The sequence below is a fragment of the Abramis brama genome (assembly GCF_963993115.1).
Source record: "Abramis brama genome assembly, chromosome: 17".
NCBI classification, from domain to species: Eukaryota; Metazoa; Chordata; class Actinopteri; order Cypriniformes; family Leuciscidae; genus Abramis; species Abramis brama.
This window is the reverse complement of record NC_139979.1, coordinates 35,197,670-35,222,584: the sequence shown is the minus strand read 5'-3', so window position 1 is coordinate 35,222,584 and position 24,915 is coordinate 35,197,670. Positions and strand designations below refer to the sequence as shown.

The following is a 24,915-nucleotide window of genomic DNA, read 5'->3' as shown; positions in this document are numbered from 1 at the left end:
ATGATTTGTATAACTTTATTAGTAAAATGTAATATCAGTGAAACGTCAATAATATATCAATTAAATAACATAACATTTCTCATTCTCTGAAATTATCATTCTCTTACTGGCCCACGGTGTAACATTGAGTAAATCTGGAGTAAAAAATAAATAAATAAAATTTCAAGGGATAGTTTACCCAAAAACTACAATTCTGTCATCATTTACTCACCCTGATGTTATTTCAAACCTGTATGAGTTTCTTTCTAATGCTGAACACAAAATAAGATATTTTAAAGAATGTTTGTAACCAGACAGTTGACGGCACCCATTGACTTCCATAGGTGCCGCCAACTGTCTGGTTACCAACATTCTTTAAAATATCTTATTTTTTGTTAAACAGAAGCAAGAAACTTATACAGGATTGGAATAACATGAGGGTGAGTATGTGTATGAGTAAATCATTTTTGGGTGAACTATCCCTTTAACAGGTCAGTCTCAAACTTAAACATTCTAAAATTGTCTAGATGCAAAATAAAATCCTGAGTGACAGCAACTCTCCCTCTTTGAAAAATAAAGAACACTTTTCCCCATTGAAATACTTGCAGTTGCAAGAGAAACTGATTTTCAGTTTCACATCTGGACTTCCAGCATTCGAAGCAAATTCTTCTTGCTGGTGTTCCCTCTTCATGTTTGCCAGACAAATAGCTTGGGGCTCAATCACCAAAACTGGCTTGTCCTCCTCATCATGTTGGTCACTGCCTGAAAAAGCAAAGATCATTTTTTTTCAATTCAAAGCAAGATACCTAAAAACATGATTGCGTAACATGCAAGAATGGGAAGTGGGTTTAATTTCACGTTTAAAATGGATAATGAAGCATTTTATATGAAAATATCAGAAAATATTTTTTTCAGTTTAGTCAGACTGGATCTGATTAATTGAGGGGAGGGCATAGGAACAAGAAACAGCCTATAGGTGGTAAGCAGACTTCAATTCAGAGTGTAATGAAACAAATAAACATCATGCCATAAACGTAATTAATTTAAACTGACTCAATCCAAATCAACAAATGTAATAAACATTTAAATCCACTATTTTTGCATCACAGATATGTGTTAGCATTACATTGGCTGGACACTGACAGTATACATTTACATATTAGCATAAAAAAAATAATAACCAAAACTTACCGTCAAATTCCTCGTCAGTTTCGTCAAAGAATGTGTCCTGTTCATCATCACAATCATCCTCCAGAAAATAGTCTGCAATAAAAACGGTTAAATCATAATTTGGGGCAATTTCACCGAGATTAATATCAAGCAAGCTGTTTAAGCAAGCAGCTATTTTCTGTTCCTGCTCATACATCGGTGTCGCCGGCGAAGCCATGGCCATGCCAGATGTCAAAACAACGCATTAACATTACCATCCAGCAAATAACATGTAGCAGGCCAAAAATTTCCTTAAAATAAGTTTAATATTATTGGCAGAATACTAAGCTACAAAACAAATAAGCAGTTCTTAAAATATTGGCTATGACAAGAAAAAATCACCACAGACATCTTAACCCGGCTTAAATCTCTCTCTTTTTTTTCATTGTGTTGACCTGATTACCAGCGCTCGCGGGTTGATATTAAAGTCTGTTTTTACTCTTTCTAATAGAAAAGTTTCTGAACCGAATGATATACGAATCAGCAGTGTTGTTGCGCGAAATAAACCCAGAGACGATTGAAATGAATGTTTAGGAAGCCCACGTCCGTTTTTTTTTTTTTTTTTTTTTTTTGCAAAAGTATAACGTAGTGTCAATAAAGTCATTCATTTCAGTATTTATCATGTTATAAATGAAAATGTAAGTATTGCATCTCAAAACCATTGGTATAATCTATCATTTACAGCAATAAACACACATGGACTATTTTTGTCATTTTTATGGCTATGACTACTTTGACGCTCGTTAACACATAATTCGATTCTGCGACTTTAGCCGGGGTTTCACAGGCGGAGTCACATTTATGTCTGGATAAAGGCTTAATGTGTCATTGTTCTGTACAGGCTGAGTGATTGTGGTGACACAGATGAAGGTTGTGCTGCTCTGGCTTCAGCTCTGAGATCAAACCCCTCACACCTGAGAACACTGGATCTGTCTGAGGATAAACTAGGAGACTCAGGAGTGAAGCTGTTCTCTGCTGTACTGGCGAATCCTCACTGTAAACTGGAGGAACTGTGGTAAGATCATCTCTACCATAATGACTCAGAGTGAATAAGGATTAATATGTACAGTAGATAGTGTATACAGTATATCTTTGGTGTAAGCCCCATCCGGTGGTTCATGGACAGATTCCAGCTTGAGCCGTCAGATCCTGCCGGCGGTGAGGAGTCTCCCTGAAGAGGAACATTTACATCTTACTATATTATTATCTTCAAAAGAAAGTAAAACTAACAGTTAAATAAACCGGACGAACTACAAAACAGACAACAGATGCAGGATACAGTGAAGAGGTTTTAAATTACAAATGTTTATTCTAAATCAACTTGACTTGTAATGCTTTTGCAAACAGACCCTTGTGAAAGCGTGAGCATTGCCTCAAAATGTGTGTGTGCAGCTGAAAAGAGGGAAGTGGAGTGTGTTTCACCTGAACCAGGGCTGTCAGCATATCAGCTTTATCACTACATGATTATCATGGGAAAAATAACACACGATAACAATATAACACCATATCTATGGAAATCTTGAAAAAAAATTATAATAATGCTATCATTCAAATTAAAGGATTAGTTCACTTTCAAAAAAAATTTTGCTGATAATTTTACTCGCCCCGATGTCATCCAAGATATCCATTTCTTTCTTTCTTCAGTCGAAAAGAAATTAAGATTTTTGAGGAAAACATTCCAGGATTTTTCTACACAGAATGGACTTCAATTGCAACCAACTATTCCAATGTTCAAAGAAGGTTCAAATGTCCGTCTCAATGCAGCTTCAAAGTCTCTACACGATCCCAGTCGAGAAATAGTGGTCTTATCTAGCAAAACGATCAGTCATTTTCAAAAAAAAATTATATATATATTTTTTAACCACAATTGCTCGTCGTGTACCATCTCTGAGATGTGCCACGCATTGCGTCATCATGTTGGAAAGGTCACGCCATTTGTCTGTGTACTCCGGTTCAAAAAGGTAGGGAAGGGTGAAAAATTTCATAAAATTTTCTCCTCCAACTTCAAAATTGTCCCACATCTTTGTTTTAATCTATTATTATTAGGGCCCAAGCCCTGAAAGGGCGAAGGCCCTATTGTTTTCGTTAGGATTATTTTTATTAGGGCCCAAGCCCTGAAAGGGCGAAGTGATATTGGAACACAAGTGAAGTACAAAGCCTATAATAAAGAATAGTTTAGCATCCAAATACATGGCAAATGTTGAAACATTTTCATTCTAATGAGAGGGTTATGTGAGCCCAACACTGTTTACTTTTGTTTTTATTTTTACATTACATGTAAAGGATTTGTTGTGGAATATTTTGAGTGTATCATAAAATCAGAATAAGGTAAGACAAGTAATATTTTCTGTCTTATATATATATATATATATATATATATATTAGGGCTGGGGGAATTAACGCGTTAATTTTTGCGATTAATTTGAAATGTTTAACGCGTTAAAAAAAATTAACGCATTTAACGCAGCACTTTTTTTTTGCCTCGTTTTAATGATTTCCTGTTGCGGCTGCTATTGAAAAGACCTAAATATGCCCTCCCGCCTCTCCGTGTTCGGCGATTAGGTTTCATTCTCGCGCAGCTTTCATGAGCGGGTCTTTTCCGCACCGCGCTCTGTGTTCCGTGTGTGTGTCGGCGCGCTCTGTCGTTAACGGTCCAGTGTCGCGCTCTCCGTTCCGTGTGTGTGTGTCGGCGCGCTCTGTCGTTAACGGCCCAGCACCGCGCTCTCCGTTCTGTGTATGTGTGTGTGTGTGTGTGTGTGTGTGTGTCGGCGCGCTCTGTCGTTAACGGCCCAGCGGCGCGCTCTCCGTTCTGTGTATGTGTGTGTGTGTGTGTGTCGGCGCGCTCTGTCGTTAACGGCCAAGTGTCGCGCTCTCCGTTCCATGTATGTGTGTGTGTGTGTGTCGGCGGCTCTGTCGTTAACGGCCCAGCGGCGCGCTCTCCGTTCTGTGTATGTGTGTGTGTGTGTGTGTGTGTGTGTGTCGGCGCGCTCTGTCGTTAACGGCCCAGCGGCGCGCTCTCCGTTCCGTGTATGTGTGTGTGTGTGTGTGTGTGTGTCGGCGGCTCTGTCGTTAATGGCCCAAACGCTTCAATCATGTACCGAGCACTGGAAAAGTAAATTCCACTCAAATAACGGGAAATTTCTCAGTAGACTTCTGTTTGCTGGTTAGCCATGCTGGGCAACAATGGTAAAATGACCTGCTCTGCATGCTCTGGTAATAACAGCTTTGTAGGACTATATTTTATTTTGATAATTAGTTTAAAAAAGAAATAAAAAGAATAATATATTGATATATTGATGTTTAATATTTTAATAGGGCTATTTTCTGTTCCTTTTTTCCCCTGTGTTGTTTAATTAGGTGATTCTAAGTTAAAATATTGATGATTACAAGCTTGGGGGAAACGCAATTAATTGCAATTAATTACAGAAATTGTGCAATTAATTAGTTAATTTTTTTTAATCGATTCCCAGCCCTAATATATATACATGTATATATATATATATATAAATGTAACAAGAATATATATACAAATGTAACAAGAATATATATATATATATATATATATATATATATATTAGCATCTTTAATGTATTTTCATCATTTTGAAAAAGTTTGGTGTGAATAAAATAAACCAGTTAGGAAGAGTAGCTAAAAACTCAGAGTCTGAAATACCCAAAAAATCCACATTCAAACTAAAATATCTGACTTCCTTTTGCTCGGAGCTAATTACTGTAAATTAGAAAGTTGCCCGGCTCAGCAAGACCAATATATATACTGATTTTTGTAACTGTTGGTAAAACTAACCCCCCCACTTTTGTCAAAAGCATGTTGAAAGTGACACACTTCCTGCTGCCAGATGGTGGCGCTATAACTTTGACTCACAATAGTTACATCCATCTGATCGGCCTCTTACCACGAACACACTGCTGAAGTTTCACCAAGATCAGTTAATGTATGCAGAAGTTATAACACTTCGTGTTTCTCTTTTCTCGCCATAAATTCGTTTCCTCGCCACGGCCAAACCGTTCGAGATATCAAAAATCCATCCACAATTTAGAATCCTCAATGTCTTGACTTCATGCACATCACAGGAGGAGTAGTACACATTCCACAGCAAGCGTTTTCCAAACAACAAATAATAGCTGACTTCCTGATGGGCTGGCGTGAAACTTGACAGAGGGAAAGTTGTTCGGCCCGATGAGATCTATATGTGTACCGAGTTTCATATTAATTCATGCAAGCGTGTTTGATATATGGACCAAGTTTTCAGACCCCGTTCAGGGGGGCGCTGTTGAGCCCCCCTGCCACGCCCGTTTCTGAAACTTTGCACATGTCTACTGGCTAATAAGTGTTATGTGTCTGTCGAGTTTCATCCAATTTCAAGCATGCTAAGAGTCTCAAACGCATCCGAAAAGAACATTAAAGTTTGATGCGTTGCCACGGCAACAGTATCTAAGATATCAATAATCCTTTCACAGGTCTACATCTGCCGTGTGTTTACATTATACAGATAAAGTTTGAAGCAAATCGGGTAAAAATAAGAGGGTGATTTCAAAGCATTTTGAAAGTGACACACTTCTTGCTGCCAGTTGGTGGCGCTATAACTTTGAGTCACAATCGTCACATCAATGTGATCGGCCTCTGACCACGAACACACTGCGGAAGTTTCATCAAGATCAGTCAATGTATGCAGAAGTTATAATACACTTCCTGTGTCCCATTATTCGCCATAAATTCGTTTCCTCGCCACGGCCAAACCGTTCGAGATATCAAAAATCCCCTGGCAATTTTTCATCCTCAATGTCTTGACTTCATGCTGACCGAGTTTGGAGGCGATTGGATGAATTCCCTAGGAGGAGTATTTCACATTCCATTGCATGCGTTTTTCAAACAACGTATAATAACCGACTTCCTGTTGGGCTTTTGTAAAACTTAGAGCACAAAAGTTGTTCGGCCCGATGAGATCTATATGTGTACTGAGTTTCATATTATTACATGCAAGCGTGTTTGATATATGGACCAAGATTTCGGACCCCATTCCAGGGGGCGCTGTCGAGCCCCCCTGCCACTCCCGGGTACCAGCTTCAGCCCGGCCCTGATGGCCGCGGGTTCTGACCCGTGTGCAAAGTTTCAAGAGTTTTCGAGCATGTTAAGGGCCCAAAAAGTGCCCGAGAAGTAGAAAAAAATAATAATAATAATAACAAAATATAGCTGCGAGCAGCGATTACGGGCCCAAGCCGGTGGCACCGCAACCCCGGTGCCTTTAGTTACCTAAAGGCACCGGGGTGGCGGTGCCCCCAGCTTTGGCCCTTCATCGCTGCTCGCAGCTATATTTATATAAAAAAAAAAAAAAAAAAAAAAAAAAAATATATATATATATATATATATATATATATATATATATATATATATATATCTTTAATGTATTTTTATCATGTTGAAAAAGTTTGGTGTGAATAAAATAAACCACTTAGGAGGAGTAGCTAAAAACTCAAGAGTCTGACATATCCAAAAAATCCACATTCAAACCAAAATATCTGACTTCCTGTTGCTCGGAGCTAATGACTGTAAATTAGAAAGTTGTCCGGCTCGATGAGACCAATATGCGTACTGATTTTTGTAACTGTGGGTAAAGGTAACCCCCCCACTTTTGTCAAAAGCATGTTGAAAGTGACATGCTTCCTGCTGCCAGTTGGTGGCGCTATAACTTTGACTCACAATAGTTACATCCATCTGATCGGCCTCTTACCACGAACACACTGCTGAAGTTTCATAAAGATCAGTTAATGTATGCAGAAGTTATTCCACTTTGTGCTTCTCTTTACTCGCCATAAATTCGATTCCTCGCCACGGCCAAACCATTCGAGATATCAAAAATCCGTCCGCAATTTAGCATCCTCAAAGTCTTGACTACATGCACACCGAGTTTGGAGGAGACACGGTGAATTTTCTAGGAGGAGTATTTCACATTCCACAGCAAGCGTTTTCCAAACAACCCATAATAGCCGACTTCCTGTTGGGCTGGCGTAAAACTTGACCGGGGGAAAGTTGTTCGGCACGATGAGATCTATATGTGTACCGAGTTTCATATTAATTCATGCAAGCGTGTTTGATATATGGACCAAGTTTTGGGACCCCGTTCAAGGGGGCGCTGTTGAGCCCCCCTGCCACGCCCGGGTACCAGCTTCAGCCCGTCCCTGATGGCAGGGGGTTCTGACTTGTGTGCAAAGTTTCAAGAGTTTTTGAGCACGTTAAGGACCCCAAAAGCCCCTGAAACCTTGATTAACAATATAAAAGCAATAGTCAAATCCCCCCCTCGCCTCACACACACAGAGACACAGAGAGAGGGAGAGAAAATTCTTCAGAAAATCCACATTCAAACCAAAATATCTCTCTTCCTGTTGGTTGGAGATAGTTAATGTATATTAGAAAGTTGTCCGTCTTGATGAGAACAATACACATACCAAGTTTTGTTGCTGTTGATAAAACTAACCCCCCCACTTATGACTAAAGGTGGCGCTACTGAGCCCCTCACCACGCCCGTTTCTGAAACTTTGCACATGTCTACGGGCTAATAAATGTGATGTGTCTGTCGAGTTTAATCCAATTTCAAGTATGTTAAGAGTCTCAAAAGCATCAAAAAAGAATATTAAAGTTTGAAGCGTTGCCATGGCAACAGTATCTAAGATATCAATAATCCTTTCACAGTTCTACATCTGCCATGTGTCTACATTATACACATTAAGTTTTAAGCAAATCGGGTAAAAATAAGATGGTGATTTCAAAGCATTTTGAAAGTGACACACTTCCTGCTGCCAGTTGGTGGCGCTATAACTCTGACTCACAATAGTCACATCAATGTGATCGGCCTCTTACAACGAACACACTGCTGAAGTTTAATCAAGATCAGTTAATGTATGCAGAAGTTATAACACACTTCCTGTTTCCATTATTCGCCATAAATTCGTTTCCTTGCCACGGCCAAACCGTTCGAGATATCAAAAATCCCCTGGCAATTTTTCATCCTCAATGTCTTGACTTCATGCTGACCGATTTTGGAGGCGATTGGTTGAATTCCCTAGGAGGAGTATTTCACATTCCATTGCATGCGTTTTCCAAACAACGTATAATAACCGACTTCCTGTTGGGCTTTTGTAAAACTTAGAGCACGAAAGTTGTTTGGCCCGATGAGATCTATATGTGTACTGAGTTTCATATTATTACATGCAAGCGTGTTTGATATATGGACCAAGATTTCGGACCCCATTCCAGGGGGCGCTGTCGAGCCCCCCTGCCACGCCCGGGTACCAGCTTCAGCCCGGTCCTGATGGCCGCGGGTTCTGACCCGTGTGCAAAGTTTCAAGAGTTTTCGAGCATGTTAAGGGCCCCAAAAGTGCCCGAGAAGTAGAAAAAAATAATAATAATAATAACAAAATATAGCTGCGAGCAGCGATTACGGGCCCAAGCCGGTGGCACCGCCACCCCGGCGCCTTTAGTTACCTAAAGGCACCGGGGTGGCGGTGCCGCCGGCTTTGGCCCTTCATCGCTGCTCGCAGCTATATTTATATATATATATATATATATATATATATATATATATATATATATATATATATATATATATATATATATATAAAAGACAGAAAATATTACTTGTCTTACCTTATTCTGATTTTATGATACACTCAAAATATTCCACAACATTGATTAACGTTGATTAACCCGTTGATTAACTGGTGGTAAAATATTGTCACCGTCACATACCTAGTATATTTTTATATAGATACAATAGGCCTACCTGATTTTGAACACAAGAGGGCAGTATAGCACTATGAATGACATAATTTATTTATTTTTTTGACTAAAAAAACATTCTGGATGTTTTTTAACTTAAACAATTATTAAATTGAAAAAAAAACAATGAAATGGGTTTAGTTCTGACATTTCTATAATTTTATATAGAAATAAATGGTGTATAATTACATTTTTAGAAGATTTGAGGCTTTTAGTGTTTCCTTTTTGGACATTACTTTAATCCCTTGCCATAGCAAAACCGTTTGAGATATTTATTATCCGTTCACAATTTAGCATATTTAATGTATTTTCATCATGTTGAAAAAGTTTGGTGGGAATAAAATAAATAGTTTAAGAGGAGTGGCTAAAAATTCAGAGGCTGATTTTGCAAAAAAATCCACATTCAGACCAAAATATCTGACTTCCTGATGGCCGGAGCTAATGAATGTAAATTAGAAAGTTGTCCGGCTTGATGAGAACAATATACAAACTATTTTTTTTTTTACTGTAGTTAAAACTAACCCCCCCACTTTTGTCAAAAGCATGTTGAAAGTGACACACTTCCTGCTGCCAGTTGGTGGCGCTATAACTTTGACTCACAATAGTTACATCCATCTGATCGGCCTCTTACCACGAACACACTGCTGAAGTTTCATCAAGATCAGTTAATGTATGCAGAAGTTATTCCACTTCGTGTTTCTCTTTTCTCGCCATAAATTCGATTCCTCGCCACGGCCAAACCGTTCGAGATATCAAAAATCCGTCCGCAATTTATCATCCTCAAAGTCTTGACTACATGCACACCGAGTTTGGAGGGGACACGGTGAATTTTCTAGGAGGAGTATTTCACATTCCACAGCGAGCGTTTTCCAAACAACCCATAATAGCCGACTTCCTGTTGGGCTGGCGTAAAACTTGACCAGGGGAAAGTTGTTCGGCACGATGAGATCTTTATGTGTACCGAGTTTCATATTAATTCATGCAAGCGTGTTTGATATATGGACCAAGTTTTAGAACTCTGTTCAAGGGGGCGCTGTTGAGGCCCCCTGCCACGCCCGGGTACCAGCTTCAGCCCGGCCCTGATGGCCGTGGGTTCTGACCTGTGTGCAAAGTTTCAAGAGTTTTCGAGCACGTTAAGGGTCCCAAAAGCCCCTGAAACCTTGAAAACAAACATTAAACTCAACAGACAAATCCCTCCCACCCCTCACACACACAGAGACACAGAGAGAGGGAGAGAAAATTCTTCAGAAAATCCACATTCAAACCAAAATATCTCTCTTCCTGTTGGTCAGAGATGGTTAATGTAAATTAGAAAGTTGTCCGTCTTGATGAGAACAATACACATACCAAGTTTTGTTGCTGTTGATAAAACTAACCCCCCCACTTATGACTAAAGGTGGCGCTACTGAGCCCCTCACCACGCCCGTTTCTGAAACTTTGCACATGTCTTCTAGGTAATAAATGTAATGTGTCTGTCGAGTTTCATGCAATTTCAAGCATGCTAAGAGTCTCAAAAGCATCAAAAAAGAATATTGATGTTTGATGCGTTGCCATGGCAACAGTATTAAAGATATCAAAAATCCTTTCACAGGTCTACATCTGCCGTGTGTTTACATTATACACATAAAGTTTGAAGCAAATCGGGTAAAAATAAGAGGGTGATTTCAAAGCATATTGAAAGTGACACACTTCCTGCTGCCAGTTGGTGGCGCTATAACTTTGACTCACAATAGTCACATCCATGTGATCGGCCTCTTACAACGAACACACTGCTGAAGTTTAATCAAGATCAGTTAATGTATGCAGAAGTTATAACACACTTCCTGTGTATATTTTCTCGCCATAAATTCATTTCCTCGCCACGGCCAAACCGTTTGAGATATCAAAAATCCGTCCGCAATTTATCATCCTCAATGTCTTGACTTTATGCACACCGAGTTTGGAGGCGAATGGATGAATTTCCTAGGAGGAGTACATCAAATTCCACAGCATGCGTTTTCCAAACAACCCATAATAACCGACTTCCTGTTGGGCTGGCGTAAAACTTAGAGCACGAAAGTTGTTCGGCCCGATAAGATCTATATGTGTACCGAGTTTCATATTAATTCATGCAAGCGTGTTTGGTATATGGACCAAGTTTTCGGACCGCACTCTGACCCCATTCAAGGGGGCGCTGTCGAGCCCCCCTGCCACGCCCGGGTACCATCTTCAGCCCGGCCCTAATGGCCGCAGCTTCTGACCCGTGTGCAAAGTTTCATGAGTTTTTGAGCACGTTAAAGGCCCCAAAAGCCCCCGAAACCTTGAAGAACAATAATAATAATAATAAATATAGCTGCGAGCAGCGATTACGGGCCCAAGCCGGTGGCACCGCAACCCCGATGCCTTTAGTTACCTAAAGGCACCGGGGTGGCGGTGCCGCCGGCTTGGGCCCTCCATCGCTGCTCGCAGCTATATTTATATATATATATATATATATATATATATATATATATATATATATATATATATATATACTGTATATATATATATATATATATATATATATACAGTATATATATATAACAAAAGATATATACATTATATATATATCAGACAAGTAATATTCTCTGTCTTGTCACTTCACAAAAAAATGGTACAAATTGTACTACTGACTATTTAAACAGAGCAGTGTAATTTTGATAAGTTAGGTTGACTATTTTATAATTATATTTTATTAGGGCTATAATGAACAGGCTGCGATGTCAAGATTGCAATGCTGGTGTGTGTGTTTGTGTGTGTGTGTGTGTGTGTGTGTGTGTGTGTGTGTCGTGGGCGTGATTTAACAGTGGAGACATAAAAATATACTTTATGGTGCTAACTTTAAAATTTAAATAAAATGCTCACGGCTGCACGGGCATTCATTCCTACTTCCATAGGAATTCATTGAAAAAGCTCGCTCTGCTCCCAACCATAATCAATGTCAGTGCGGACGAACATATTTTACTTTCGTTTTTAAGTTAGCGATTCAAAAGCCCCCAGCGGTGTCACACGTCGATTAACCGGTGGTAAATTTATATTCTCACTGTCACATACATAGTATAGGCCGCCTACCTGAAAGAGAGTTTAGCTTGCCCGACCATAGTAGCCTGATTAGAACGTCAATGACAAAAAAATAACTTGGCAATCACTAAAACGAGAGATTATTCTAATTATATTACAGTCATTTTAAGTTGCAATCAACAGTTGATAATAAATGTATTACTGATCAATGGTAACAAGGTTGCGCTGCTGAGGCTCGTGCAGCTTCTCCAGGAGAATTGTAAACAACTGAGCGCAGCACACAAAAAAGAAACCCAGTTAACAACATACTGACTATAAAAATTACAAATATGGAGTTTTTATATATTTAATAACATATGATAAGAGCAACCTCACTTGACGAGTAGGCTGTGTTTCCTGAATACAATCACGATTGAAACTGCGACATTGATTTCATCAACAGGTTAATAAACAGTTACAATTAAGTCACTTACATTTAAGATGCAATATTGACTGTTTTTGTTCTGTTTCAGCAGCAAAAATAGTTAAACCAAGATCACAGCAGAACCATCGCGCATCTCACAGCAACTTGTTTTCTCATTTCTGAATGATTCAGCATTTTGAACGAATCGGTTGACTCAAAGATTCAATGACCAATCCATAAACATCTGTCTCAATCATGAATGACTCAGTCATTCGAACGAATCGTTTGAACGAATTAATTAATGACTCGCTCATTAAGACGATCGCCTGGCGACACCTAATGGCGGTTTAGTGTTATGTTTAAAAGTATCATTCTTTCCAACGTGTGTGCACCATTATCAATGTCTGTGCGGACGTCTTTACTTTCACTTTTATATTAGCGATTTAAAAGCACCCGCTCGTGTCACACATCGATTAACCAATGGGAAAATATCCTCACAGTCATATACCTAATAAATTTATATTTAAATACAATAGGCCTACCTAGTAAAACGTTTTATATACTATTTGGATATCCTTTTGGACACAAGAGGGCAGTATAGCCCTATTTTTGCTTTTTTGTTGAACCAAATAGCACTAAATAGCCTGTTCATAACTTTTTCATACTTCTTGAATTGCAAAAACAGAATAAAATGGGTTTAGTTCTAATATTTGTATAATTTTATATAAAAATAAATGGTGTATAATTACATTTTTAGAAGTTATGAGATGTTTCCTGCTTCCTTTTTGACATTAATTTAATCCCTCGCCATAGCAAAACCGTTTGAGATATTCAATATCCGTTCACAATTTAGCATCTTTAATGTATTTTCATCATGTTGAAAAAGTCTGGTGGGAATAAAATAAATATTTTAAGAGGAGTGGCTAAAAATTCAGAGGCTGATTTTGCAAAAAAATCCACATTCAGACCAAAATATCTGACTTCCTCATGGCCGGAGCTAATGAATGTAAATTAGAAAGTTGTCCGGCTTGATGAGAACAATATACAAACTATTTTTTTTTACTGTAGTTAAAACTAACCCCCCCAATTTTGTCAAAAGCATGTTGAAAGTGACACACTTCCTGCTGCCAGTTGGTGGCGCTATAACTTTGACTCACAATAGTTACATCCATCTGATCGGCCTCTTACCACGAACACACTGCTGAAGTTTCATCAAGATCAGTTAATGTATGCAGAAGTTATTCCACTTCGTGTTTCTCTTTACTCGCCATAAATTCAAACCAAAATATCTGACTTCCTGTTGGTCAGAGCTTATAACTGTAAATTAGAAAGTTGTCCGGCTCGATGAGAACAATATACATACCGATTTTTGTAATTCTAGGAAAAACTAAGCCCCCATTTTTGACTAAAGGTGGCGCTACTGAGCCCCTCACCACGCCCATTTCTGAAACTTTCCACATGTCTACTGGATAATAAATGTGATGTGTCTGTCGAGTTTCATGCATTTTCAAGCATGTGAAGAGTCTCAAAAGCATCCGAAAAGAATATTGAAGTTTGATGCGTTGCCACGGCAACAGTATCTAAGATATCAATAATCCTTTCACAGGTCTACATCTGCCGTGTGTCTACATTATACACATAAAGTTTGAAGCAAATCGGGTAAAAATAAGAGAGTGATTTCAAAGCATTTTGAAAGTGACACACTTCCTGCTGCCAGTTGGTGGCACTATAACTTTGACTCACAATAGTCACATCCATGTGATCGGCCTCTTACAACAAACACACTGCTGAAGTTTCATCAAGATCAGTTAACCCCCAGAGGTCGACGGTATCGCCGGCGATACCAGCTCGCTTTTTTTTTAGCAGTGTAAAAGAAACTCAAAAATACTCGGTTGACTTTGATTTTCCATTGGAGTTTCATACATCAATCGATTCTGTTAAATGTGTATTATTTTTGTGTATACTCACAATAAAAACAAAGTGTTGTGCTTTTTGCCAAATAAAGAAAAATAAACACGAAGCGAGTTCTGCCTCCTCTCTGTCAGTGTAGTCCATTCTGAAACGCGTCCGAAAATGAACCATAACTCAGTGAATACTCAGTCAAACAGGCATTCAGACATACCGGCATGAAGCTTGAATTCTCATCTTTTAAACGAAGTAATTTTTATAAAAAACAAATATTCACAGTTTATGTAATATGTATGCAAAGAGAGAGATGTCAGTCGTTCTCATCTCAGCTAATTAAGTTTTAATGTGCTCCGCCCACGGAGAGCACGCGCTATTCAAACGCAAATGTGAGCCGATCCAAACAAACCTGTAAAACGCCCATCAGCTGGATAACACACACCGCGAGTTCACTTTCAGACTTATGTACTTTACGATGCTGTGAGGAATAATACTGTCTTGATAATAATCCTGCAAAAATTTACCTCAGAAGTTCTGGAAGTATCATTTCGAGGAGCAAACGGATCCCGCTGAGGAATTAGGTCAGTTCTGTTTGCTTTGTTCTAATCGGAATGAATGAACGCAAAGATGCGTGCTGTTGTGGAGCTACTACAGCTGGCAAAAATACTGTTTAAATATGAATCGCGTTACTATGAATGAATGAACGCAAAGATGCGTGCTGTTGTGGAGCTACTACAGCTGGCAAAAATACTGTTTTAATATGAATCGCGTTACTATGAATGAATGAACGCAAAGATGCGTGCTGTTGTGGAGTTACTACAGCTGGCAAAAATACTGTTTTAATATGAATCGCGAATACAAAGAAAGATTACACTGGAAATATTGTTACAATTATAAATGTTGTTGTAATTGTATAACCTTAAAAAAAAAAATTATATATATATATATAAGGATAGATGTAAACAAAATCTTAAAAGGTCATTATAAGCCTTATCTTTAAATAATTTTATTATGCTTTATTAGTGACACATTTGGGAAGAGAATATATTCCAAATCTGAAAATACAGTATGAGAACAATTAACTGCACAATTACTAGAAATGTTTACCTTGGATATTGTACAATTTGCAAGCAAAATTTGTGGAAAAAACAACAAACCAGTTATATATTGTCCTTGCATTCTTGTGGCTCATTCACACACCTGAATGAAAGGCTCATTACCTATGCAGCCTCATTTTGCGGCCCCATTGACTCCATAGGTGTGAATCACGCCCACCCGCATATGGCCTTTCCAAACAAAAAGTGTTTTACAAGATTTAAATCAATGTATTGTGTTATGGGAATGATTAGGCAGGACGATTTTCACATAATTTTGAAGAAAAAATACTAGGCAACGACATCCATTAGTCAAAAGTCTTATTTACATATATTTAGAATGTGTTTTATGGCCTTATTTCAGAAACTTTAGTTTTTTGTTTTTTAAAAAACCATGCATAAACATTATTCTATCAAAAATACAAACATGTACATGCAAGTTGTTCACATATTATGGTAGCCCTGTTTGTGCTAAATAGAGTGAATTTACACCTTTGCCATTAATATGTTTATAAGCAACTGAAAAAAGCACAAATGTCAGGGCATGTCAGAACATCTCAAGGACCCCAAAAACCCCTCAGACTCCAGAGGGTTAATGTATGCAGAAGTTATAACACACTTCCTGTTTCCATTATTCGCCATGAATTCATTTCCTCGCCATGGCCAAACCGTTCGAGATATCAAAAATCCGTCCGCAATTTAGCATCCTCAATGTCTTGACTTCATGCTGACCGAGTTTGGAGGAGATTGGATGAATTCTCTAGGAGGAGTACATCAAATTCCACAGCATGCGTTTCCAAACAACCCATAATAGCTGACTTCCTGTTGGGCTGGCATAAAACTTAGAGCACGAAAGTTGTTCGGCCCGATGAGATCTATATGTGTACCGAGTTTCATATTATTACATGCAAGTGTGTTTGATTTATGGACAAGTGTTCGGATCCCGTTCCAGGGGGCGCTGTCGAGCCCCCCTGCCACGCCCGGGTACCAGCTTCAGCCCAACCCTGATGGCCGCGGGTTCTGACCTGTGTGCAAAGTTTCAAGAGTTTTCGAGCACGTTAAGGGCCCCAAAAGTGCCCGAGAAGTAGAAAAAAAAAAATAATAATAATAATAAAAAATATAGCTGCGAGCAGCGATTACGGGCCCAAGCCGGTGGCACCGCAACCCCGGTGCCTTTAGTTACCTAAAGGCACCGGGGATGGCGGTGCCGCCGGCTTTGGCCCTCCATCGCTGCTCGCAGCTATATTTATATATATATATATATATATATATATATATATATATATATATATATATATATATATACACACACACACACACACACACACACATATATATATATATATATATATATATATATATATATATATATATGTATATATATATATATATATATATATATAAGACAGAAAATATTACTTGTCTTACCTTATTCTGATTTTATGATACACTCAAAATATTCCACAACAAATCCATTAAATTTAATGTAAAAATAAAAACAAAAGTAAGCAGTGTTGGTCTCACGTAACCCTCTCATTAGAATCAAAAAGTTTCAATATTTGCGATGTATTTGGATGCTAAACTATTCTTTATTATAGGCTTTGTACTTCACTCGTGTTCCAATATCGATGGAAAAAAATCATCCTCTTCACACGCGCAAAAATGTGCTTGGAAACATCACAGTGGAGCTCTGCTTACTGTGAATGGTACAAATTGTACTACTGACTATTTAAACAGAGCAGTATAATTCGTTTATGTTAGGTTGACTATTTTTATTATTATATTGTATTAGGGCTATAATAAACAGGCTGCGATGTCAAGATTGCAATTCTGGAATGTGTGTGTGTGTGTAACGCGGTTGCGGTTGAACAGTGGACACAAAAACATAAATAAAATGTTTTAGTTAATTCCTACATCCATAGGAATACATTGAAAATGCTCGCTCTACTCCGCACCATTATCAATGTCTGTGCGGACGTCTGTATTTTACTAGTATATAGTATACTATAGTTAGCAATTTAAAAGCCCTCAGCGGTGTCACACGTCGATTAACCGGTGGGAAAATTTTATCACAGTCACATCCCTAATATATTTATATATAAATACAATAGGCCTACCTGAAAGAGAATTTTACTTGCCCGACCAGAGTATATCCTGATTAGAACGTCAATAACAAAAAAATAACTTGGGAATCACTAAAACGAGAGATTATTCTAATTTCATTGCATTCATTTTAAGTTGCAATCAGCAGTTAATAATAAATGTATTACTGATCAATGGTAACAAGGTTGCACTGCTGAGGCTCATGCAGCTTCTCCAGGAGAATTGTAAACAAATGAGCGCAGCACACAAAAAAGCAACCCAGTTAACAACATACTGACTATAAAAATTACAAATATGGAGTTTTTATATATTTTATAACATAGGATAGAGATAAGCAACCTCACTTGACGAGTAGGCAACTATTTCCTGAATACAATCACGATTGAAACTGTGACATTGATTTCATACAACAGGTTAATAAACAGTTACAATTAAGTCACTTACATTTTAGATGCAATATTGACTGTTTTTGTTCTGTTTCAGCAGCAAAAATAGTTAAACAAAGATCACAGCAGAACCATCACGCATCTCACAGCAACTTGTTTTCTCATTACTGAATGATTCAGCATTTTGAACGAATCGGTTGACTCAAAGATTCAATGACCAATCCATAAACATCTGTCTCAATCATGAATGACTCAGTCATTCGAACGAATCGTTTGAACGAATTAATTAATGACTCGCTCATTAAGACGATCGCCTGGCGACACCTAATGGCGGTTTAGTGTTATGTTTAAAAGTATCATTCTTTCCAACGTGTGTGCACCATTATCAATGTCTGTGCGGACGTCTTTACTTTCACTTTTATATTAGCGATTTAAAAGCACCCGCTCGTGTCACACATCGATTAACCAATGGGAAAATATCCTCACAGTCATATACCTAATAAATTTATATTTAAATACAATAGGCCTACCTAGTAAAACGTTTTATATACTATTTTGATATCCTTTTGGACACAAGAGGGCAGTATAGCCCTATGTTTGCTTTTTTTGTTGAACCAAATAGCACTAAATAGCCTGTTCATAACTTTTTCATACTTCTTGAATTGCAAAAACAGAATAAAATGGGTTTAGTTCTAATATTTGTATAATTTTATATCAAAATAAATGGTGTATAATTACATTTTTAGAAGTTATGAGATGTTTCCTGCTTCCTTTTTGACATTAATTTAATCCCTCGCCATAGCAAAACCGTTTGAGATATTCAATATCCATTCACAATTTAGCATCTTTAATGTATTTTCATCATGTTGAAAAAGTTTGGTGGGAATAAAATAAATATTTTAAGAGGAGTGGCTAAAAATTCAGAGGCTGATTTTGCAAAAAAATCCACATTCAGACCAAAATATCTGACTTCCTCATGGCCGGAGCTAATGAATGTAAATTAGAAAGTTGTCCGGCTTGATGAGAACAATATACAAACTATTTTTTTTTTACTGTAGTTAAAACTAACCCCCCCACTTTTGTCAAAAGCATGTTGAAAGTGACACACTTCCTGCTGCCAGTTGGTGGCGCTATAACTTTGACTCACAATAGTTACATCCATCTGATCGGCCTCTTACCACGAACACACTGGTGAAGTTTCATCAAGATCAGTTAATGTATGCAGAAGTTATACCACTTCGTGTTTCTCTTATCTCGCCATAAATTCGTTTCCTCACCACGGCCAAACCGTTCGAGATATCAAAAATCCGTCCGCAATTTAGCATCCTCAATGTCTTGACTTAATGCACACCGAGTTTGGTGGGGATTGGATGAATTCTCTAGGAGGAGTACTTCGCATTCCACAGCGAGCGTTTTCCAAACAACCCATAATAGCCGACTTCCTGTTGGGCTGGCGTAAAACTTGACCGGGGGAAAGTTGTTCGGCACGATGAGATCTATATGTGTACCGAGTTTCATATTAATTCATGCAAGCGTGTTTGATATATGGACCAAGTTTTAGAACCCTGTTCAAGGGGGCGCTGTTGAGCCCCCCAGCCACGCCCGGGTACCAGCTTCTGCCCGTCCCTGATGGCAGGGGGTTCTGACTTGTGTGCAAAGTTTCAAGAGTTTTTGAGCACGTTAAGGACCCCAAAAGCCCCTGAAACCTTGATTAACAATATAAAAGCAATAGTCAAATCCCCCCCTCCCCTCACACACACAGAGACACAGAGAGAGGGAGAGAAAATTCTTCAGAAAATCCACATTCAAACCAAAATATCTCTCTTCCTGTTGGTCGGAGATAGTTAATGTCAATTAGAAAGTTGTCCGTCTTGATGAGAACAATACACATACCAAGTTTTGTTGCTGTTGATAAAACTAACCCCCCCACTTATGACTAAAGGTGGCGCTACTGAGCCCCTCACCACGCCCGTTTCTGAAACTTTGCACATGTCTACGGGCTAATAAATGTGATGTGTCTGTCGAGTTTCATCCAATTTCAAGTATGTTAAGAGTCTCAAAAGCATCAAAAAAGAATATTAAAGTTTGATGCGTTGCCACGGCAACAGTATCTAAGATATCTATAATCCTTTCAAAGGTCTACATCTGCCGTGTGTTTACATTATACACATAAAGTTTGAAGCAAATCGGGTAAAAATAAGAGGGTGATTTCAAAGCATTTTGAAAGTGACACACTTCCTGCTGCCAGTTGGTGGCGCTATAATTTTGACTCACAATAGTCACATCCATGTGATCGGCCTTTTACCACGAACACACTGCTGAAGTTTCATCAAGATCAGTTAATGTATGCAGGAGTTATAACACACTTCCTGTTTTCATTATTCGCCATAATTTCGTTTCCTCGCCACGGCCAAACCGTTCGAGATATCAAAAATCCGTCCGCAATTTAGCATCCTCAATGTCTTGACTTCATGCTGACCGAGTTTGGAGGCGATTGGATCAATTCCCTAGGAGGAGTACATTAAATTCCACAGCATGCGTTTCCAAACAACCCATAATAGCCGACTTCCTGTTGGGCTGGCGTAAAACTTAGAGCACGAAAGTTGTTCGGCCCGATGAGATCTATATGTGTTCTGAGTTTCATATTATTACATGCAAGTGTGTTTGATTTATGGACAAGTGTTTGGATCCCGTTCCAGGGGGCGCTGTCGAGCCCCCCTGCCACGCCCGGGTACCAGCTTCAGCCCGGCCCTGATGGCCGCGGGTTCTGACCCGTGTGCAAAGTTTCAAGAGTTTTCGAGCATGTTAAGGGCCCCAAAAGTGCCCGGAACCTTGACAAAATAATAATAATAATAATAATAATAATAATAATAATAATCCTACCGAAAACAATAGGGCCTTCGCCCTTTCAGGGCTTGGGCCCTAAATATAGCTGCGAGCAGCGATTACGGGCCCAAGCCGGTGGCACCGCAGCCCCGGGGCCTTTAGTTACCTAAAGGCACCGGGGTGGCGGTACCGCCGGCTTTGGCCCTTCATCGCTGCTCGCAGCTATATTTATATATATATATATATATTTTTATATATATATATATATATATATACACACACATATACATATATACACATATACATATATAAATATATAAAAGACAGCAAATATTACTTGACTTACCTTATTCTGATGTTATGATGCACTCAAAATATTCCACAACAAATCCTTTAAATTTAATGTAAAAAAAAAAAACGAAAGTAAGCAGTGTTGGGCTCACGTAACCCTCTCATTAGAATCAAAATGTTTCAACATTTGCCATGTATTTGGATGCTAAACTATTCTTTATTATAGGCTTTGTACTTCACTCGTGTTCCAATATCGACGGAAAAAATCATCCTCTTCACACGCGCAAAAATGTACTTGGAAACATCACAGTGGAGCAGTGCTTACTGTGAATGTACGAATTGTACTACTGACTATTAAGAGCAGTGTAATTTTTATATGTTAGGTTGACTATTTTATTATTATATTTTATTAAGTCTACAATGAACAGGCTGCGATGTCAAGATTGCAATGCTGGAATGTGTGTGTGTGTGTGTGTGTTCATGTTTTTCTATCCCGGTGGGGACTTCAACCTGAATGCACACAGACTCATGGGGACTCGTGTCACAGTGGGGACCTAAATAGAGGTCCCCATGGGTAAACAAGCTTATAAATCATACAGAATGAGTTTTTTTGGAAATGTAAAAATGCAGAAAGTTTTCTGTGATGGGTAGGTTTAGGGGTAGGGTTAGTGTAAGGAGATAGAATATACAGTTTGTACAGTATAAAAACCATTAAGTCTATGGAGAGTCCCCACAAAGATAGTAAACCGTGTGTGTGTGTGTGTGTGGCGTGGGCGCGATTGAACAGTGGACACATAAAAACATAGTCCGTCATTATACAGGACGACATTCAAACTGCAAAGTGTTAACTTATATTTGTGTACAGTCGCAATAAAACACAACATTGTGCTTTTGTAAAATAATTTCAAGCAATCCACCCCCTGAAAGGCGCTAATTTTAAAATTAAACTAAAATGCTCACGACTGCACGGGCATTCATAACGGTGCACGTCCACGGCGAGGAACGAGCAGAACAGAGTAAACGTTTTTCAGTTAATTCCTACTTCCATAGGAATTCAGTTGAAACGCTCGCTCAACCACTATCAATATCAGTGCAGACGAACATATTTTACTTTCGCTTTTAAGTTGGCAATTCAAAAGCCCCCAGGCGGTGTCACACGTTGATTAACCGGTGGTAAAATATTCTCACCGTCATACACCTAGTATATTTTTAGATAGATACAATAGGCCTACCTGATTTTGAACACAAGAGGGCAGTATAGCCCTATGTATGACTTGATTTTATGGGACTAAATAGTACAATTACTATTTTTAAACTTATAAATAATTCTTAAATTTAAAAAAAAAGAATAAAATGGGTTTAGTTGTGATATTTGTATACTTTTATATAGAAATAAATGGTGTATAATTACATTTTTGAAGATATGAGGCTTTTAGTGTTTCCTTTTTGTACATTACTTTAATCCCTCGCCATAGCAAAACCGTTTGAGATATTCAATATCCGTTCACAATTTAGCATCTTTAATGTATTTTCATCATGTTGAAAAAGTTTGGTGTGAATAAAATAAACCACTTAGCAGGAGTGGGTAAAAATGCAGAGGCTGAATTTGCAAATAAATCCACATTCAAACCAAAATATCTGACTTCCTGTTGGTCCAAGCTAATGACTATAAATTAGAAAGTTGTCCAGCTCGATGAGACCAATATACTTACTGATTTTTGTAATTGTGGGTAAACCTAACCCCCCCACTTTTGTCAAAAACATTTAGAAAGTGACACACTTCCTGCTGCCAGTTGGTGGCGCTATAACTTTGACTCACAATAGTTACATCCATCTGATCGGCCTCTTACCACGAACACACTGCTGAAGTTTCATCAAGATCAGTTAATGTATGCAGAAGTTATACCACTTCGTGTTTCTCTTTTCTCGCCATAAATGCGTTTCCTCACCACGACCAAACCGTTCGAGATATCAAAAATCCGTCCGCAATTTAGAATCCTCAATGTCTTGACTTCATGCACACCGAGTTTGGTGACAATTTCATTAATTTTCTAGGAGGAGTGTTTCAAATTCCACAGCAAGCGTTCTCCAAACAACCCATAATAGCTGACTTCCTGTTGGGCTGGCGTGAAACTTGACAGAGGGAAAGTTGTTCGGCCCGATGAGATCTATATGTGTACCGAGTTTCATATTAATTCATGCAAGCGTGTTTGATATATGGACCATGATTTCAGACCCCATTCAAGGGGGCGCTGTTGAGCCCCCCTGCCACGCCCGTTTCTGAAACTTTTCACATGTCTACTGGCTAATAAGTGTTATGTGTCTGTCGAGTTTTATCCAATTTCAAGCATGCTAAGAGTCTCAAACGCATCCGTAAAGAATATTAAAGTTTGATGCGTTGCCACGGCAACAGTATCTAAGATATCAATAATCCTTTCACAGGTCTACATCTGCCGTGTTTCTACATTATACACATAAAGTTTGAAGCAAATCGGGTAAAAATAAGAGAGTGATTTCAAAGCATTTTGAAAGTGACACACTTCCTGCTGCCAGTTGGTGGCGCTATAACTTTGACTCACAATAGTCACATCCTTGTGTTCGGCCTCTTACAACGAATACACTGCTAAAGTTTCATCAAGATCAGATAATGTATGCTGAAGTTATAATACACTTCCTGTGTCCCTTATTCGCCATAAATTTGTTTCCTCGCCACGGCCAAACCGTTTGAGATATCAAAAATCCGTCCGCAATTTAGCATCCTCAATGTCTTGACTTCATGCTGACCGAGTTTGGTTGCGATTGGACGAATTCTCTAAGAGGAGTACATCAAATTCCAGAGGATGCGTTTTTCAAACAATCCATAATAGCTGACTTCCTGTTGGGCGGAGCTAATAACATAGAGTGCGGAAGTTGTTCGGCCTGATGAGATCTATATGTGTACCGAGTTTCATACTAATACGTTCTTATATGTGTCCAAGATTTCAGATTGTGTTCTAGGGGGCGCTATTGAGCCCCCCTGCCACGCCCCGGGTACCAGCTTCAGCCCGGCCCTGATGGCCGCGGGTTCTGACCTGTGTGCAAAGTTTCAAGAGTTTTCGAGCACGTTAAGGGCCCCAAAAGTGCCAGAGAAGTAGAAAAAAATAATAATAATAAACAATAATCCTACCGAAAACAATAGGGCCTTCGCCCTTTCAGGGCTTGGGCCCTAATAATCCTACCGAAAACAATAGGGCTCTGCGCCCTTTCAGGGCTTGGGCCCTAATAATAAATAATCCTACCGAAAACAATAGGGCCTTCGCCCTTTCAGGGCTTGGGCCCTAATAATAATAATAATAATAATAAATATAGCTGCGAGCAGCGATTACGGGCCCAAGCCGGTGGCACCGCAACCCCGATGCCTTTAGTTACCTAAAGGCACCGGGGTGGCGGTGCCGCCGGCTTGGGCCCTCCATCGCTGCTCGCAGCTATATTTACATATATATATATATATATATATATATATATATACAGTATATATATAACAAAAGATATATACATTATATATATATCAGACAAGTAATATTCTCTGTCTTGTCACTTCACAAAAAAATGGTACAAATTGTACTACTGACTATTTAAACAGAGCAGTGTACTTTTGATAAGTTAGGTTGACTATTTTATAATTATATTTTATTAGGGCTATAATGAACAGGCTGCGATGTCAAGATTGCAATGCTGGTGTGTGTGTGTGTGTGTGTGTGTGTGTGTGTGTGTGTGTGTGTGTGTGTGTGTGTGTGTGTCGTGGGCGTGATTGAACAGTGGAGACATAAAAATATACTTTATGGTGCTAACTTTAAAATTGAAATAAAATGCTCACGGCTGCAGGGGAATTCATTCCTACTTCCTT

The 24,915-nt window shown here is 38.7% G+C and overlaps 1 pseudogene across 1 annotated transcript in view; it reads left to right on the top strand.

The window, feature by feature from the left end:
* Positions 1–24,915, top strand: part of LOC311066812 (protein NLRC3-like) — a 94,927-nt pseudogene that overhangs the window by 37,593 nt on the left and 32,419 nt on the right. The window contains exon 6 of the transcript XR_014609521.1: positions 2,030–2,203. The product of XR_014609521.1 is annotated as a protein NLRC3-like (transcript). The remainder of the gene's footprint in view (positions 1–2,029; positions 2,204–24,915) is intronic.